The sequence below is a fragment of the Mustela erminea genome, chromosome 1, assembly GCF_009829155.1.
Source record: "Mustela erminea isolate mMusErm1 chromosome 1, mMusErm1.Pri, whole genome shotgun sequence".
Taxonomy (NCBI): domain Eukaryota; kingdom Metazoa; phylum Chordata; class Mammalia; order Carnivora; family Mustelidae; genus Mustela; species Mustela erminea.
Window position 1 is genome coordinate 5381426 of NC_045614.1, and position 20031 is coordinate 5401456.

The window sequence follows — 20031 nt, forward strand, 5'->3', positions numbered from 1 at the left end:
GGGAAGCAGGCTCCCTGCTGAGCAGAGAGCCCGATGCAGGGCTCGATCCCAGGACCCTGGGACCATGACCTGAGCCGAAAGCAGAGGCTTTAACCCACTGAGCCACCCAGGTGCCCCCCCGCAATTATTAATTTTAAAAAACGACCAAAGGAGGGGCACCCAGATAGTGCAGTTAAGCAACTGACTCTTGGTTTCAGCTCAGGTAATGCTCTTGATGTCGTGAGATCAAGCCATGTACAGCTCCACACCCTGGAGTCCGCTTGGGATTCTCTCTCCCTCTCCCCATTCTGGTCATGTCTTCTCTCTCTGAAATAAATAAATATATCTTTTAAAAAAATCACCAAAGGGGAAAAAAGAGGAGGAACATTATGCTCATTGACTTGAGTGAGCGGGATGGGGGTTCAGGGAGTTAAAAAAATAAAATAAAAGCAAAATGCGGGGAGCCACTAATGGCCTCATACGTCATTTAGGCAATGGAAAAGCACCAGGAGAGCTCGGATTCCACTGAAGTCAGAGTCAGCTGCTTCAGACCAGCCTCACTGGAGACAACCAGAAACCCTGGCTGACATACAAAAACAGACTACTTGAAAGCCCGGGTGCTGTGATGTCCCCACATGGTAGCTACCAGCAGCATAGGACTATCTGAATTGCAATGAACTGAAATGAAACACAATTTCAAATTCAATTCCTCAGTTGCACACAGCAAAATTTCTCTGCTCAAGAGCCACACGTGGCTTATGGCCACCAGATTTGTGCAGGTATGGAACATTTCCATCCTTGCAGAAAGTTCTACCAGGTGGTACTGCTCTAGAGTGACGCCAAAGAGGTAGTAGTTGGAGGGGAGTCTATACCTGGTATATGGGAGGTGGGTTTCTCATTTGTACTGCTCTTTGCTGGAAATAGGAACTGGCTTGAAAAATGAGAAGAGCCCAGAGAGATCACAATTGCTTAACAACAGGATGGAGCGTGAAGGAAGGGAGCGAGTCCGAAAAAGGAAGTTCTGAATTCTACACAAAAGGTCTCCTGCTAAGCCCTGAACCACACGTATGTAGGGGAGACTCCAACCAGGCCAGCTAAGGCTAAAAGAAAGGAAGAGAGATTTCACCTGCCACCCACCATGAGGACAACAGACTTTGGAGCCTGAGTCCAGACAGGTTAATTGCCTGATTTAAAAAAAAAAAAAAAAAAAAAAAATCAGTGCTCTCCAGAGGAACATAACAGAACCCAGAGTCGCCACGATAACATCTTGATGATGTCCAGAATACAACCCCAAATTACTTGATCTTTGGAGAAACAAGACAACACGAACCATACTCAAGACAGAAGGAAATTAACAGGGACTAAAATCTGAGGTGACCAAGATGTTGGAAGGAACAGATACAGATTTTGAAGCAGCTATTATGATCTATTCAAGGATGGAAAGGAAAAAAAAATAGCTCCTAATGAACGAACAAATAAGAAACCTCAGTGGAGGAGCACCCGGGTGGCTCAGCGGGTTAGCGCCTTTGCCTTCGGCTCAGGTCGTGATCCCAGGGTCCTGGGATCGAGCCCCACATCGGGCTCTCTGCTTAGCGGGGAGCCTGCTTCCTCCTCTCTCTGCCTGCCTCTCTACTTACTTGTGATCTCTGTCAAATAAATAAATAAAATCTTTGAAAAAAAAAAAAAAAAGAAACCTCAGTGGAAAGGTAAAAAAATGAATCAAATGTAAATTCTAAAACTGCAAAAATGCAATACTTGCAATTACAAAATCACACGTGGGCTTGATAGCAATCAGAGATGATTGAAGAGTTAACAAATTTGGAGCTAGATAATAGCAAATATTCAAACGGAAGAACAGAGAAGAAAAAACAAAGATGGAATAGAAATGTGTCTTCTGGTGGGGCACCTGGGTGGCTCAGTGGGTTAAGCCTCTGCCTTTGGCTCAGGTCATGATCTCAGGGTCCTGGGATTGAGTCCCCCATTGGGCTCTGTGCTTGGAGGGGAGCCTGCTCCCCACCCCCACCTCTCTGCCTGCCTCTCTGGCTACTTGTGATCTCTGTCAAGTAAATAAATAAAATCTTAAAAAAAAAAAAAAGGAAGAAAAAAAAGAAATGTATCATTTGGGAGATGCTGGGCTGGGCTGGCTCACAGAGAAGAGCATGCAACTCTTGGTCTCGGGGTTGTGAGTTTGAACCCCATGATAGGTATAGAGATTTTTAAAAGAAAAATAAATAAATAAATAAACTTGGGGTGTCTAGCTGGCTCTGCTGGTACAGCCTGTGAGTCTTGATGTCAGGGTTGTAAATTTTAGCCCCAGGTTGGGTGTAGAGATTATTTAAAAGCAAAATCTTAAAAAAAAAAACAAGCGCCATCTGGAAATAGTGGTGCCACCCTCACAATGCTGTGAAGGGACTTAGGGCTACTAAGTAGCACACTTAAAAATGGTTAAAATGGTAAATTTTTAAAAATGGTAAATTCTATCTTTTGTATGTTTTACCACAATTGGGAAAATAAAAGTACACAGTCTCAGTGACCTTTGGGACTATCAGAAGATCTAACAGGCCCAACAAGAGAAAGGAAGAAGAATGTGGGCAGGAAAAAATATTTAAAGCATATGAAGACTCTGTATTTTTTCCCACAGCTACACATATGTACATGAACTCATGGACATAGGCCATAAGGATGTAGTCTATGCTCAGAGTTATTGCATCAGGAAGTCAGGGAAGGGAGGAGCTGGTCTGCTTGTTTTGTGATTCACTAATTTTTACAAGGAATGTTTCACAGCTACATACATTTTTATTGTTTTATTATTTTTTAAAATTTTATTTATTTGAGAGGTAAAGAGAGAGAGAGAGCCAGTGAGAACACCGGGGGAGGGAGAAGCAAGAGTCCCTGCCGAGCAGGTAGCCTGATGCGGGGCTGGATCCTAGGATGCAAGGATCATGCCCTGCGCCAAAGGCAGTCACTTAACCAACTGAGCCACCAGGTGTCCTAATTTTTAAATTGTGGTCAAATACAGATAACATAAAAATATACCATCTTAACCATTTCTGTGTGTACAGATCGGTGGTATTAATTGTGGTCATATCATTGGGCGACTATCACCGCCATCCGTCTCCAGAACTCTTTGCATCTTGTAAAACTGATACTCTGTCCCTATTAAACACTAACCCCCAACTCCTCCACCCCTGACCCTTGGCACCTCCACTCTGCTTTCTGTTTCTATGGATTTGACGACTCTAGGTCCCTCCTGTAAGTAGAATCATACAGTGTGTCCTTCTGTGTCTGGTGTCCCTCATGGAGCATAATGTCCTCAAGGTCCATTCATGTTGTAGCAGGTGTCAGAACGTCCTTCCTTTTTTTTTTTTTTTTTTAAGATTTTATTTATTTATTTGACAGATAGAGATCACAAGTAGGCAGAGAGGCAGGCAGAGAGAGGAGGAAGCAGGCTCCCCGCTGAGCAGAGAGCCCCATGTGGGGCTCGATCCCAGGACCCTGAGATCATGACCTGAGCCGAAGGCAGAGGCTTTAACCCACTGAGCCACCTGGGCGCCCCCCCCTTATAAAGATTTTATTCACTTGACAGAGAGAGAGAGAGAGATCACAAGTAGGCAAAGCAGCAGGTGGGGCCGTGGCGGGGGGCAGGGGAAAGCAGTCTCCCCACCGAGCAGAGAGCCCAATGCGGGGCTCGATCCCAGGACCCTGAGATCATGACCTGAGCCAAAGGCAGAGGCTTAACCCACTGAGCCACCCAGGTACCCCTGGAATGTCCTTCCTTTTAAGGTTGAATAAGAGTCTAGTGAGTGTAAACATTAAAGGTGACTTTTTAAACAGAAAATCATATTAGTACAAAAGGAAAATAAAGGTTTCTGCTGAAGGGGTGGCTGGTAGAGGAGATATGGGCTCAGAGGTTACGTTAGCTGTCAACCAGCTCCCCACCCCAGCTCATCATTACGAAACCAATTCCCAAACACAATCATCCCCTCCAGCAATGCCACTACCCACCTTCCAGGGCGGAGACAACTGTGGGTTCCAGGCTGCACTCTGATGGCACCTTCTCCACCCAGCCTGGTCTCACATCTGCCCTCCTCTTTCCCACCAGCTGGCCACTGGGCCCCTCTGCCACTTCCCGGTGATGGCATAGATGGAGGCAGGTTCAGGTAGGGCCAAGGAGCCCCAAAAGCCAGGCTGCTTTCTGGGACAGCAGGCCTTGCCCACACCTGTAGCAGGGATTGCCCAACGTACCTGGGGTGCTGGTACCGTGCCAGGTGCCACCCAGAGAGGTTTACCCACGGCAAGCCCTGCGCCAAGTGCCCTGCCTTCCTACCTCGGAAATGTTGTTAGACATGCCCTGAGGAAGATGCTGTCGGCATCCATAGTTCCTTCTTCCTTTAGGGAGAGAGAATGCGTGTGTGGTGGGGAAGGTGGGGGGGAGACGGGGAGGGGCAGATGGAGAGGGAGAGACTCTTGAGGAGGCGTCATGCCCAGCACAGAGCCCCATGCTGGGCTTGATCTCATGACCCTGAGATCATGACTTGAGCTGAAATTAACAGACACGCAACCCACTGAGCCACCCAGGTGCCCCAGCGTCCCTATTTCATGAATGAACTGAGTCTCGGGGACCCTGAGTCATCTACCCAGGGTCACCCAGCTGGCATCTCAACTCTGCTCCATACCACTAGGCATCCGAGATGAACCCAGGCTCACGGAACCTCAGCTCCTCCACAGCTCCTCTGGCATTCTTGGAAAGCAGAACCTGCCTCTGAGCCCAGGCTCCACTCCATCTCCACCTGTCTGCTTTGCACTCTGCCTAGTTCCCTGGGGACACATGCCCCCCCTTCCATGGCTAATTTCAGTGGCCAATTCTTTGTCTATGTATTCATGACCCCTGATTGCATATGGGACCCCTTGTCCGCCCCTCCTTCCAAGAGCTGTAGCATCCTGGTTCCCCTCTCTGCTGTCCTGTCTCTAATCCACGCTGGTTTTCCTCCCCTTTGGCCCCCAATCCAGTCCTGGACCCCCCACTGCCATCTGCTGTGCCTGGAAATCGCACGCGCCTGGGATCTGCCACGGGCACAGGCGCACGGTGGGTTTCCGACTCCCGCAGCGCCCAGGTGTCTCCCCCAACAAACCTGACAAGCCCGGAGCACCTGCCCGCTCCTTGCCCGGACACACCACGATCAAGATCAAGTCACCCTGCACCAGAGTGTGCGCTCTTCCTCCCCAGGCTTCTTGGCCAAGGTCCCACCTTCCACCCAGCCTTTGCAGACAGGAATCTGGGAGTTGTCCCGGAGTCCACCGCGCACAGCCGGGCTGCTCGGCCCCTCCTCACCTGCTGCAACCGTGTCCGCCTGCCACGTGACCATGGAGCAGGTCCCTTCCCGCTCATGGCCCACAGCGACGCCCTCTCCTCTCCTGTCACTAACTGGGCCTTCCTCCCCGGGCTCCCAGCCTCGGGTTTGGCCCAGGCTGCCCTTCGAACCTAAGAATCACAGCCTTGGCTTGAGATCCTGCAAACGTTCCTGCCCCCCACAGCGCTGTGTCCGGGCTGTTCCCCCTACCAGTAATGCCCTTTCTGCCTGCCAAATGCCTTCCGCTTCTTCAAGACTCTGTTCTCACCCTCGGTGGCCAGGAAGCCCTGCCCAGTGTCCCTGGGCCGGACTGGGGGCCCTCCCCTCCATCCCTCCCACAGTCCGGTCACTGGTCGGCCCCAGCCTCTCCCATCTGCGCACCACGCACCCACCAATCTCCTCCAAAAGGCTCGCTTTGTTTTTAAGCATGTTTATTTTCAGAAGAAACTTACAGAGAAAGTCAATGTCACTGCCCGACAGTAGCCATAAGACAGATACAATGGAAACAAGATGACATTCAGTCCTGACCAGAGCTGGATACTGGCGAGGCTGCCAGGCCAGTCGGTCAGAGTTCTCCTGGTTCGAGGGGGAGGGTGAAAGTGCCTGTCACCTAGGCCATAAGGTACAGTGGGGGCGTGGGCGGGTCCCGCTGCGAGGTCGCCAGCAGGGAGCCAATACCGTGACCCCTCCATGAGCGTGGGCGGTCCTTGGGTTTCAAAGGTGACGGAAATGTTTCCCCAAGAGCTCCTCAGTGGCTGAGACAGGGCTGAGGAGGGACATCTTCAAGGGCAGGAGGGCTGAGGATGTTGGGGTGGGCAACTGATCTGGGAACTCCCTGCCTGGGCAGGAATTTGGGGATACGCAGCCCAGGGGTGTGTGGGGCCGAGAAGAGCCCTTGTGGGGGAATCCAGGATGTGGGACTCAGAGAAGGTGCCTTCTGAATGCAAAAAGGGGTGATGCTGGGGAAGAGCAGGGCCTTGAGGGCACTGGGGAAGAGCAGGGCCTTGAGGGCACTGCCTCCCTGCCCCGACTGCCATGCTTCTGAACGTGGGCCAACGCCCTTGTCCAGGTTCCAGATCACACAGCTGCCAACCGTAAACTTCAGGTCCACACACCTGGGCAGATCTGCTCCTGGGGAGTGGTCTCTGGCCAGCAGCCCCTTCTGTGAAACTCTCACCTGCCCAGAAAGGGGATGGAGCCTGTGCGGGGTGCCTGTGAGCGCTGGTCGCCCTCTGGGGTCCTGGGCTGGGGTCCCAAACCTCATGGGGTGAGCAGAGAAGAGCCCCCCTGCCAGAATGCCAGGCTGTCCGTGGGCCCTTTAAGGACCAGAGGTGTTTGCGTAACTAGAGGCCAAGCTGCACTTCCTCTCCAATGATGACCATGACCAACCGTTGGGGGCAGCCCCTCCTCTCAGATGGGAAGCACACAGATGCTGCCGGGGGTGCAGGCAGGCTGAGCCCTCGTCCCCACCCTCCGTCCCCACCCTCCGCAGCACACAGCTCAAAGGACAAGCCTCCCCTCCCCCCGACCTGGTCCCCCCAGGGACCTCCTGCAGACACCACCCACCCACATCCGTGGTTCTCAGCCAGGGTCTGTGGCCAGATTCCCAGGGTCCGGTCGGATTTCAGGAACATCACTCTAATGCAATCCCCGGATATCTCTTCGGCCTGAGTCACTATTCGCTGTTCCTCCAGCCCTTCAAAGTAAGTAGCCTGCCTGTTGCTGCTTCTAGGAAGCCTTCCGAGACTTCCGGGCTGCACCATGGGCTCTCCATTTGGTCTGCTTTATTTTGCCTTGTAACAATGTATCTCTATCTATCTCCCCAAAGAACGCGGCGGGGGGCTCTGGGAGGGCAATCAACGGGGTCGGATTCCTGGCTGTGTCCACTGTCCACTCCAACTCAGGCCTCGGTTCCAACAAGACCTCCTCAGAAGACAAGACCCAGGTTACATCAGCACAGCAATGAAGAATGCCTTCGCAAGCTACAAAGAAGATGCTACTGAAACATACAAAGGGCAGTGCTTCCAGAATATTTCAGGAATAATAGAGGCATCCAGGGCAAGAGCAAGCTACTCCAGATGAAAGCCAGTGGCTTCAAATGTCCACGTAGTAATGGTTTCTAAATATTCTCCGCCCGATCTCTAGGCAGTATTTGAGCAATGCTGTGCAAGTGACTTATGTACCGGTTGGATTTCCCAAGGTCCCAAGGCACGACCTCTTCACCTATTTCCAGAAGTTTAATCAGTGTGTTCACTTGGTCCTACCTCTACCGCCCAACGTTGAAACAGGTTGAAACAGGTAAGCAGCTCCTGCCCTCTGGCTTGCTCCTGTCTCAATCCAGAAGTTACTGCAAGCACCTTTGACAGGTCATCAATGCCAAAGCCAAAGCTCTGACGGGTACCCACAGCCCCACCCTCGGGAAAGTGATCTGAAAATCTGCAGCCCCAACGGCCAGCTTCACTAAATGTGGGACCAACCAGTCAGGCGTGTAAGCGAGAGATCTCGTTCCCTGAGCCCATCCCACAGCTCTTGGATTTAATGAGCAATTCCTATTGCCTGCATCACAATATTTCTCGGGAGTTATATAAATTTCAGGGCGTAAAAAAAAGCTACGAGTGTCAAAATTCACAATCAGTCCTTTGCCAGGAAGAACGAGCTTAGAGGAAGCACAGGCATGGGTATAACCTGGCACCCCCCCCCCCCAGAACCGCCTCAGTCTGCAGACCCGAGGGACCTCTCGACTCTCAGTGGAGAAACCGGATGTCGGTGTTAGAAATGAAGCATCCTAAAGGGTCATGGCATTCGCCTGGGGTTCATGGTCTATCAAAAAAATTTCCTTCTTATTCAAAAGTGAAAGATCTGAAATCTATGAAGAGGGGAAAAAACAGGACCTCCTTAGAAAGGCTCGGCCCCCCTCCCCCCCACTCTCAACACGTTTGTGGAAAATTCTAGGACTATGTGGGGGAAAGTTCTAAGTGTCCTGCCTCAGAGTCTAAATTGCCGCCAACTGCTTCTGTCATCCACAATTTGCAGCTGTGTAAACTGAGGCACAGAATCGCCCAAGGGCACAAAGGAGAAGGCAGGGGGTTGGGTTATCCCGCCGGTCTCCAAAGGCTGCCTCCTTGTCATTGCGGCACACTGTGTGCCTGGAGCTGAGGTCCAGGACAGGGTGAGGGTTAGGGGTGGCAAATACTATACATTTTATTAATTAATTTCATTATGCCCCGTAGTGGAAAGAAAAACAGGTTAGGGGAAAGAGATCAGGAATTGGGCAGTGGGGGCTGTGATTTTAAACGGGAAGGTCAGGATGGTCTCCTTAAGAAGGTGATGCTTGGGGCGCCTGGGTGGCTCAGTGGGTTAAGGCTTCTGCCTTTGGCTCAGGTCATGATTCCAGGGTCCTGGGATCGAGCCCCACATTGGGCTGTCTGCTCAGCAGGGAGCCTGCTTCTGCCTCTCTCTGCCTACTTGTGATCTCTGTCAAATAAGTAAATAAAATCTTTTTAAAAAATTAAAAAAAAAAAGAAGGTGATGCTTGAGGGGTGCTTGGGGGGCTCGGCTGGTTAAGCATCTGCCTTCGGCTCGGGTCATGATCCCTGGGTCCTGGGATAGAGCCCCCGCACTCCCTAATCAGTGGGGAGCCTGCTCTACACCCCAGCTTGCACTCTCTGGCTCTCTCTGTCAGATAAACAATAAAATCTTAAAAAAAAAAAAGTGTTTCTTGAGAAAAGAGATGAGGAAGCCATGGGCATAGACCACTCCAGGCAAAGGGAACAGGCTGTGCAAAGGCCCTGAGGCTGGGCCACAGGCAGTAGCTTCAAGTGATCCAGATGAAGCCCACAGGGCTGAACAGAGGGGCATGCGGGAAGACATGAAGGCAGGGAGGTGACAGCCCTATATTAAAGCCCACCCCATTCAACAACACCGATGGAAAAATGAGATCCAGAGGCCCAAGTCTGCAGAGCTTGTCCTGCCTACTCTCCCCTTCTGTCTCTGTCCTTGTCCCCTGAATCTAAGAGGAGAGTCAGTCTCCCTTGCTCCAGCTGTAGCTCCATGGGCCTGCCAGGATCATTGTCATAGCTGAGCCGGGGCCAAAGGGAGCTGCCCTTAGGCGCACCCATCCCCAGTTTGGAGAGGGGTGGGTGGGGAGGACAGTGGCAGCCACAGGGCCCCGGGCCCAGCGGGACCACCGATGTCCGTTCCAGAGTCCAAGTGTCTGCATCCTCTCATTAAAGCATCTGAAGCTGGGGCGCCTGGGTGGCTCAGTGGGTTAAAGCCCCTGCCTTCAGCTCAGGTCATGGTCCCAGGGTCCTGGGATCGAGTCCCGCATTGGGCTCTCTGCTCAGTGGGGAGCCTGCTTCCTCCTTTCTCTCTCTCTCTCTCTGCCTGCCTCTCTGCAAACTTGTGATCTCTGTCTGTCAAATAAATAAATAAAATCTTAAAAAAAAAAAAAAAAAGCATCGAAGCTGCTAAGGTTTGGGGACACGCCTGGGTCGGTGGTGAGGGTGAGAAGGGGGACAAGATCCAGGCAGCCAGGCCCTCGCACATGCAGGGAGTGGGGGGCTGGGTCCTTTCTCCTCCACCTGGAAACGGAGTGTTGGCAGGCTGATGGCGGGACCATGCTCGGTATACAGTTGCATTGGTTTTCGCCACCTGCCATCTCTGTCCCCTCCCCGAGAGCATCCTGTTCCATACGGAGCCCTGTGCCCTGCCTGGCCTGCCCACCGGGTCCCCACTGCTGCCCACCCCCTCCTCCTGCAGTCTCCTCCCTGCCTCCGTAGCCCCTACCTGCGCCCTCTCCCTGGCTGCTTCACTTCCTCGGGGAAGTCTTCAAGGTCAGTGGAGTTCCCATCATGGGAAGGGGTAGACCTTCCCACCAGGAAAAGGGGTGGATTCTCTTTCTTCCTCCTGCCAGCCTCCTGGGCCACCAGGGTTCCTGGAATGACCCCTGCACTTAGGGGACAAAGCGCCCTGCAAACTGCAAAGCGATGGGGCTCCACAACCTCTTATCCTTCAAGCCAGGACCCTCCCAGGGTCTGCTGTCGTTGGACTGGGGCCCCCTGAGACCTTCGCTCTCTTCATCTGCCCCTCTGCCCACGCTCCCCACTGCTCACTTCAATCCAGCCACGCTGTCCTCCTTGTTATACCTCCAACATGCCCGATCAGCTCCTGCCTGAGGACCTTTGCACATGCTGGTGCCTCTGGTTGGACTGCCCTTCCTCCAGATGTCCACCTGGCTCTTCCTCACCCAGGTTTCACACCCATATGTGCGGCACGTATAAATGACAGATACGGGGGTAGACAGAGGTGGGGGCAGGGAGGGGGGGACAAGCACAGGCTAGAGGGGCTCTCTCCAGGGTGTGGATAGTACGGGCTTGGCCCCTCCTCAGATTCACAGTCATGGGATCCTGGAGCAAAAGATGGGATTGGGAGCCCAAGATGGGGTAGGGAGAGAGTTGAGCTCCTGCCCATTCATTGTGGGGAACTGGTGGGACCGTTTCATATTAACAAAGGTATGAAGTCAAGATCGAAGGAGGAGAAAGACCTCCTCTATGCCACTCTGGCCTGAGCCCATTCAAAGTGTGGCAAAGAAAAGCCCATTCTGAATGGCTTGGGGTGGAGTGGGCAAGACAGCCAAGTAAGGGAGGGAGACCTCTCTCACTGAATTATTCAAGCAGAGGATTCAGAAATGCAGCTGAGCTGACCATTTCCTCCTTTTTGAAGCCCTTGCTCCCTGGCTCCTGGCTTGCCACCTACTGTTTCCTTGTGCCCTCTCTCTGCCCAGTTCCCCCCAGGTGGGGGTGTCTCCCAAGCTCCAAGCTTGCTTCTTCAAAGCCCACCCTGCACCTCACATCCACCTGGGTGTCTAGCAACATCACAACTTTCAGATGCACCTGAGCCTGCTCCCCAATCAGCCGCTGCTCCACCACCCCCACCGGCGCTCTCTCCAGGACCTCATCACTTCATCCTAACCTCCATCTGGACCAGTGAGATTGCTTCCAGGCTGGTCTTTCAGCTCCTCCGCATCCCTGTACCCTGGTCTCTCCACCCTGTTCCCTCTGAATCATCCTTAGTAACCCACCAATGATCACCTCCTCCAAGAAGCCTTCCCTGGGGAGGCTCACCCCGGGATGAACCAGCCACACTCCTGCAGGCTCCCTCCCCCCAGACATCCAGGCACCTGGATGCCTATTAGCATTCAGGTGCTTATTAGCAGCGGGTGCTGTGCTCCCCTCTGCGGTGATGACTGCTATTAGTCCCATTTTACAGAAGCAGCTGAAGCAAGAAGGAGGTGAAGTCACTAGCCTGCGGGCACCGAACTCAAGCGGGCAGGACAAGGTCAGAGGCAGCCTCCAGACAGCGGGAGAGAGGACAGCCTGTGGTGCCCAGATAAGAGGAGACTGTCCCCGGGCACCTGCTTTCCTGTGGGCATCCCGAGGGTGGTGGGAGGCCCATTCCTCTCTCCCCCTCACCTCCTGGCCAACTAGCCCAGGGGCTCCTGTGCCGAGTGATCACTCCAAGCCAGGCGCTGGGCCAGCCGAACACTTTACACGCCTGACTCACTCCATCTGCAGAAGGCCCTGGTCTGGAGGTGGCCACAGTTACACAGCGCCCCCATTTCTCAGAGCAGGAAATGGGGGCTCATTAGGCTGTGAACTCCTGCTGGTTCTGGTGCCCTTCCCCAGTGCCTCAAGGCCAGAGGCCGCCACTGGGATCAGCCAAGCCCTTTCCTAGCCAAGACGTCCTTGGATCAGAACAACACTCCCAGGGATAGGTTCTACTGACCCATTTTACAGATGGGCAAACTGAACCTTGGAAAACTCTCCCTGGGGGGTCACGAGGCCAGTTCCACCACCAAGTGTCCCAGCTCATTTCTACCACCTCTTCTCTCCCCTCTCAAGACACCTCCACTGGGAGCAGGTGCGCTGGGAAAGGAGGCAGGGAAGGTCCCAGCTTGGCCTGTGGGGACTCAGGTGTGCTGAGTGAGTCTCCCGGCACCCATGCCCCAGCCACGTTTATTCACTGCAGCTGCTCTAGGAACGGCCCTGAGTGGAGCCTGGGGACCCTGGGACCTTCAAAGACAACCCCACACTCCAGAATGTCTTTCTCCGGCAGCCTCCCTAAAAGAGATTCAATTCAGGTCACTAGACTGGAGCCAGCTTGACCCCTGCACTGGGCCACGGGAGACCTTGCCTGGGTGTGGAGTCCGTCTCCGGGAGTCTCCTCCGGGAGCCTCCCCGGCCTCCGGGAGCCTCCCCGGTCAGGTGGCATTTCACAGGTTTTGCAAGTCAGACTCAGCCACGACGGCCCCACCCCACCTGCGTCTCCCTCAGTTTCCCCATCTCAACAAGGAAAGGCCCGTGCATACTCCAGAAATCTCCGCTCCGGTTCCTTTACGCCCCACTTCTGAGCCGGCAGGGAACACAGAGAATGTTCTTCTGCCAAAACGCACCCCTCCTCCCCGCGTCACCCCCTTTCCACCACCCCTTCCGGTGGGGGCCAAACCTGCAGCCTCCTGCCGGGCTTCCTCCCATCCCGCCCGCGCACAGCAGGGGCTCTTCCTAAGACACAGCAGGACCGGGTTACTCACTTTGCTCTGCGTCGCTCCCGTGACCCCCCCAGACTTGAGAATGGAATCCACTCACTCCCCGCCATCTTCGAGGCGCGGGCCAACCTCTTCCCACCTCCAAGCCTCCCTCCCGGAGCTCCAGCCAAGCTGGCCTCTTTTCTGCCCTGCAAACACACCACGCTGGGCCCTGCCTCCAAATCTTGTCGCTTCCTGGGCCTCAAAAGCCCTCGCGGGCTGGTCCACTCAGGCCCGGATGACACCCTCTCGGAGAATCGCTCCCTGACCCTGACTCCATCTCCCCGAGGTGTTGTCCTCCCCGCACTCGGCGCGGGCTGGAGTGATCGCAGCCTGTTTACACGGTGGCTAGCCGTCTACGCAGCCGGGCTGCGAGGTCAGGGCCCCGACTGCATCCCCGGCGCGGGCACGTCGGTGGCACCCAGCAGGTACTCCGCATGGTTTCCCCGGTGCCCGACCCACCCTCGCGGCGCGCCGCTCGCATTCACACGCCCGGACTCCCCCGCGTCGCCGCGCCGGCTCGCCCCGACTCCCTCCGGCCCGTTTCGCAGCCTCGTCCCCGCGCTCGCGGCGCGCTGACCCTCGGGGAAGCGGGTCTCTCTAGGGGCGGCGGCCCGGGCCTGGGACCGGATGGGAAGCCCCGAGAGGCCGCCCCGGGCGGAGTGATGGGGGCCGGGGCCGCCATGGCCGCGGAGGCGGGGCCGGGGCTCGCCGTGAGGGTGGCGTTCCCGGCGGCGTTCGGGGCGCGGGGCGCTCGCTTACCTGGGGGCACGGCAGGGGCGGGCGGCGGACGCGGAGAGGAAGGAGCGCGCGCACCCCGCACGCGGCCGCCGGACTCTGCTCCCAGCGCGGCCTCTGCCGTGGGGCCCGGCGGTAGGCTGGGGTTGGGGGACCGGGGCGGGGCAGAGAGGGGCGGGGCCGGGAGGGGCGGGGCCGGGGCGGGCCCCGGCGGGACGCGGGGTCCTGGCGGGGCTCGGCCCTCTCCGCCAACGAGACCGCTTCCTGGACCCCCGCCCCGCGCCGCCGGCCGGGCCTAGCTCCGCCCCCCCGGCCCGCCCCCGACCCACCCCCGGCCCGCCCCCGAGGTCCGCCTGGAGGCGCGCCTGGCGGAGATCCAGCCGCAGGTCTTTTGCCTGCGCCTTATCTCTCGCCTTTGACCCCCGCGCGGCCCGCGCTCAGTCTGGCCCAGGATTCTGTTCCGTTCGCGGCACGTCCGCTCGACCGCCTCCCAGGTCCCCTCTTCTGGCCTGGCTCTGACCCGCCCATCCGCATACACACGGCGGGCGCCCTGATCCGCGGGATCTCGCGGCGGGGCGTTGCTGGGGGACGCCCGCATTCCGTCTCAGGCCTCGGAGGCCCCCTCGGGTTCCCCAAGCCTGGAGACGTCTCCCAGCTCGCAGGCCAAGACGCCCCAGTTCGTGGTTGGTGAGGCCGATGCGTGTGCAGGAGCCAACTGCCGGGTTGGGAGGTTGGGAGTGGAGGAGGTCAGCCAGGCAGACCCTGGTGGGGTGCGGGGGTCAGGAGGTAGAGCTGAGGAGAGAGGCAGCGTGGGTGGTGGCGCAGCGTAGCCCTGGACCCTCTCTTGTCAGGTGCAAGTGAAAGTGGCCCAGGATCAGCAGCGCCCCGGAGCGGGGAGCCTGGGTCAGCCTCGAAGGGAAGACAATGCTGGACGAGGCAGAGGTGGTCTGTGAACCCCTGTGTCCCACCTGAGGGGCTCATGATCCAGCTGCTCCGGGCTGAAGGGAAGGGGTTCCAGAGCGGCTAGGCCACTGTCTCCTCATCTGGAAAAGCGGCTTCACCTTTGGACAACAAGCTTCTCCTTGAAGCAGATCCAGGGCAGGTGGGGGAAGGCCCCGCCTTCTTGGCTGTGGGGCCCCAAGCAAGTTGCTTCACATCGCTGAGGTCTGATTTCTACACGTGGGATAGCGAACCTGCGCCTCCCAACCCAGCTTCGTGTCCTTTGCACCTGCTGTTTCCTCCACCAGACTGTGATTTCCCTTTTCAAATGTGTGCATCCTTCTCCTTCAGGCCTCAGGGACCCTCTGCAGAGCACCCCACACCGCTACCCCCAAGTGCTCCTTTGCGCATCGGGGAGAGGAAGGGCCATAAAGCTGCTTTATGGCATTTAAGGCGACATCGCCTTGCGCCTGTGGGTGCTCCGAGCCGGCAGCTGTTTCTATTCATAGTAAGGGGAGACATAGTGGAATGGGGGAGTCCAGACCCCAGGAGAGAAGGAGCAGATCCCTGGAGAAGCGAAGGGGGAAGCCCCTGAGAGAGATGTGGGCCGAGGTCAGAGAGAGATTTCAGGCGGGCGGTGGGGTGGCTGGAGGGAAGGGTCAGCCGGCAGGAAGAGATGCGGGCTGAGCTCTCTGCCTTTGGGCTGCTGCTTGGCTGCCTTATGCCTTCCTTCCCCTACCCCCACCCCATGGGTGAGCATGGAGTATTCAGTATGGGCTTCCTAGAGGAGGTGACCTCTGAACCTGCGAGGTGAGTGGAGGGGGGCATTAAGCCGAGTTAGGGTCCAGAGGTGAGTGAAGAAGAGAGGACAGCCACCAAAGGCGCTCCAGGGCTCTCCCATGAGAGACACAGACTTCATTTTTGACTCTGCAGTGGGTGCTTCTGCGGCCCAGTGGGGGAGGGGGTGCAGACAGAAGAGAAAGGAGGGACTCCAGAGGGATGGAGTGGTAAACCGGCCAGGGCTCTGGGCATCAGGGGAGGCCGGGACCTGGTTGGCAGGAGCGGAGAAATGGCAAGTCCATTGTGGGGTGTCTGGGGAGGGGCAGCGGGGACCCAGGGGACCCTGGGACCTGAGGGAGACAGGGGAAGCCCCTTGCCTTTCCTCCAGGTGTCCACACCTTTTGCGCTTGAATGGGGGACAGAAGGGTAGGCCCGGAGCAGCAGAAGCCCTGATCCAGGTGGAAGAGGCTAGACTGTTGATTCAGACGATGGAGAGGGGGACCACGAGCCAAGCAAAGCAGGTGCCCCTAGAAGCCAGAAACACATTCTCCCCAAGAGCTTCCAGAAGGAATGTAGCCCTGCACACACCCGGACTTGAGCACAGGAGACCCGTTTGGACTTCTGAGCTCCAGAACTATCAGATAAATGTGTGTTGGTTTTTGTTGTTGTTGTTGTTGTTGTTTTTAATGTGTGTTGTTCTAAGCCACCAAATGTGTCATCACTCATCACTGTTGAAAAGGAAACTCACACGGACCCCCATTCTCCCACCCAGAGACCTACCTGATTGCGCTCTCAGGAACCCCTCCCCCAGCACGCACAGCTGCACTCCCTTTCCAAATCAGCAGCCTGGGGCCCCACCGGGGTCAGACCCCCAATCCCTCCCCCCCACCCAGCCATGTGCCCCCCCCCCCATCACCCACCCCTTCCAGACCTCTGGTCCCCTCTGGTGGTCTCCAGGGCTGCTGCACCCTTGTTCCAGCAGGGTGAGGACTGAAATCCCAGATGTCTGTCACTGCCTCTCTGTGCCCTGCGCTGCCCAACTCACGCCGGGCCTGTTGCCCCAGGCCTGTGGCCGACTGTCCTCCCTGGCCCAGCCTTTGCCAATCAAGACTTCCGTTCACAATGGCGGGGAGGGGGGGCGGGGGGGGCATGTTTGTGCTGTGTGACCTCGGCTGGGTGACGCAGCCCCTCTGAGCCCTGTGGTGTGCTCATCTGTGGAATGGAGGATAACCAGGAGGGACCTCCGTCTCCATGCTTCTCCAGCCAAATGGCCTGAGCCAGGGCTGGGGAGGGTTGAGACAGGTGGGATGGGGCGCGGAGAAGACTTTGCACTGATTGTTCCTTCTGCCTGGAACAGCATTGCCTGCGGGTCCTCCCTCCATCCCTTGGGTCTTTAGTGAAAGGTTCACCTGTGCCTGATGGCCGCCCCCAGAAAATGTTCACCCCTCAAGGCTGGGGGGTTCCATTTTGATCCTCTGGTGACCGTAACGCCAGGAAGGGGGCCTGGTACACGGTGTCTCACAGATGGTCTTGAAGGGCGGGGAGAATGGGGAGCGGCAAGGTAAGAAATGAAGTCTGTCCTGGAAAGGCTCAGAAGGGAGCCTGCTGGGTGTGTCTGTGAGTCTGTGTGTCCTTGTCCGTGCGCCTACAGGTCTGGGTCTCTGTGTGTTTCTGTGTTTCTTTGTGTGTGTTTGTGTGCAAGCATCTGAGCATGGACGCAAGCAGCGTCACCTTCTCTGGCTGCCTGCAGGGGTGGGGACGTGGGAGGGAGGAACATGTGCTTTTCTCCCTGGAGCAGCTCTGCCTTCTTCTAATTCTGCTGCTGCCTCTCCAAGGGCCCTCCCAGCTCCCCAGGGGCAGCAGGCTAATCCTCTTGAGTTGATGATGCAACGTCCCCCCACCCCCAACCCCCGCTGGCCCGAGGTTCCCAGCAGCCAGGCAGGGAACAGCATGACTGGGCAGGGAACAGCATGACTGCATTGATGCCAGGCACACGTGCTGGGAGCTTTACGGAGGTGAACATCTCCAACCCTGTCTGTGAAGCAAGTGCATTTAAAATTCCCATTTCACAGATGAGGACACAAGCCCAGAGTGGTGCAGTTAGCTGCCCAAGGCCACACAGCCAGAGAGGGGGCAGCTTTGAACTCAACTCCTCCTGACCTCTTATCCTCCGCCAGCAACCCCCCTTTTCTTTTCTTTTTTTTTAATATTTCATTTATTTATTTATTTATTTATTTATTTTTAAAGATTTTATTTATTTATTTGACGGAGAGAGATCACAAGCAGGCAGAGAGGCAGGCAGAGAGAAAGGAGGAAGCAGGCTCCCTGCTGAGCAGAGAGCCCGATGTGGGGCTCGATCCCAGGACCCTGAGATCATGACCTGAGCCGAAGGCAGCGGCTTAACCACTGAGCCACCCAGGCGCCCCTCATTTATTTATTTGACAGAGATCACAATTAGGCAGAGAGGCAGGCATACAGAGAGAGAGGACCCTGGGATCATGACCCAAGCTGAAGGCAGAGGCTTTAACCCACTGAGCCACCCAGGCACCCCAACCCCACTTTTCTTTCCCTTTGCGGGGTTGGAGGCACCCAGGTGGGGACACAGAGGATCCTCACCCTCCCTCAGCCCTGGCAGACTCACACCTCTCACTCCCTCACTCACTGTCCGCACTTCCCTATCCCCAGGGCTGGCCTGGCCCCCTGGGGGTGATGGGAAAGGGCCCCCACACCTACCTTCCGGGCTCCTGGTTCCTTGATTCCTGCCTTCCCCCCTCCACCCCATCCCGACACTCCAAGGGCATCCGCGAAGCTCTCATTTCTCCCAATCCCCACCTGCATACCTGCAAGGTCTGTACAAACCGGCAGATAAAACATCCTGGGCCTGGAGGGGCTGTGACCAGCCATCCAATGTGGCCGGGACACGGAGCTTCCAGTGCTGGCACCAGACGGTCCTGAGCCAACTGAGGTGCTTGGTCATCCTGGTGGGAGGTGAGGGTACTTGCCCTCGGTGACACAGCAAGACTGGGAGCCCTCATGTCAACACCTGCAGATTCAAGACAACATCCCCTCTCCTGGATTTGATTAGGAGGAAATTGAGTACTATTTCATTGTATTTTAATTTTTTTTGAGATTTTATTTATTTATTTGAGAGAGAGAGAATGAGGGGTGGGGAGAGGCAGAGGGAGAGAGAGAGAAGCAGGCTCCCCACAGAGCAGGGAGCACCCTTGGGGCTCCATCCCAGGACCCTGAGATCATGACCTGAGCTGAAGGCAGACGCTTAACCCATTGAGCCACCCAGGCACCCCTTTATAAGTCTTTTTAAGATAGGAGATGACAATCTGGTTTGCATTGAAATGTTTTTTCTTTGGAACAGTCAGTACATAACATTCAAACGCTGGGCAAAGGTTTACTAGGGCCAAGAGTCCTACCCTGTCTGTCTCCCAAGTCCCCAGCTCTAGGCTCCTAGAGGCTCAATAAATTGGTTCAGCTTCCTGAAATTAGTTTTTGTGTATAAATGTATACCTTCTTTTTCTTCTTCTTGTTGTTGTTGTTGTTGTTTTTTTGCATTTTAAATTTTTTTAAAAAGATTTTATTTTTTAAAGTAATCTCTTCACCCAGCGTGGGGCTCGAACCCACAACCCCGAGATCAAGAGTCACGTGTTCTCTTGATAGAGCCCGCCAGGCACCCCCTCTACTGTAACATTGTTTTTAAAGATTTTATTTATTTATTTGAGACAGAGATCACAAGTAGGCAGAGAGGCAGGCAGAGAGAGAGGAGGAAGCAGGCTCCCCGCAGAGCAGAGAGCCCGATGTGGGGCTTGATCCCAGGACCCTGGGATCATGACCCAAGCTGAAGGCAGAGGCTTTAACCCACTGAGCCACCCAGGCGCCCCATACATCTAGGAGATTAAAAAAAAAAAGTATTTATTTAAGTAATCTCAACTCCTGATGTGGGGCTTGCACTCACAATCCTGAGATCAGGGTTCTCACGGTCCCCCAACTGAGCCAGCCAGGTACCCCAAAGCTCTTTTCAGTATTAAGGAAATAACTTCATATTCTCTGATACAAGCAGCAATACCGTTTCCACCCCCACCCCCCATTTGTTGTACTTTTACCTGGTTTATAGTGTTCTCTCCCCATGCGTCTATTTGGATTTTTAGGAAGCAGGACTCTGCTTTCTTTCGCGGCTTTTGTGTTTAATTATTTTTCTTAGAAAGACCTTACCTATTCTCAAATTACTATTTTTATGAGGTCCCCATGTGTTTTTTTCCCTCGTACTTTCATGATTTTATTTCTCACGTGTAACACTTTGGCCCCTCAGGAATTTATACTGCGGTAAGGTGTGAGGTAGGGATCCGACTTATTCTCCTGGTTGTCCCCGCGACATTTGAGGCATCAGCCATCCTTTAGATGTGCGATCTGGGAGCTGGCTAGGGCCATCCCTTCTGCAAGGAGGGTAGTAGTAGAGTGTGGAGGGAAGCTAGAGTTGTCACAATGGGAAAGCTGTTTATTACTAAATTGATGATTTAAGAAATCAGACCCCACTTCAGTCTCTAGGATTATATCAGCCCCAAGCCACACCCATGGAACACGATTTTTTTTTTTTTGGTGGGATGGAGGGGATCCATTGTTCTCTGGTTGTGGGATGTTGTAAACATTCCC

At 55.2% G+C, this 20031-nt stretch overlaps 1 protein-coding gene across 1 annotated transcript in view; it reads right to left on the reverse strand.

Annotated features, from left to right (window-relative positions):
• CERS4 (ceramide synthase 4) overlaps positions 1 to 13920 on the reverse strand; it is a 31854-nt gene extending 17934 nt beyond the window's left edge. The window contains exon 1 of the mRNA XM_032309028.1: positions 13675 to 13920. The gene's annotated coding sequence lies outside the window, so the exon portion shown is untranslated. The remainder of the gene's footprint in view (positions 1 to 13674) is intronic.
• Between the last annotated feature and the right edge of the window lie 6111 nt (positions 13921 to 20031).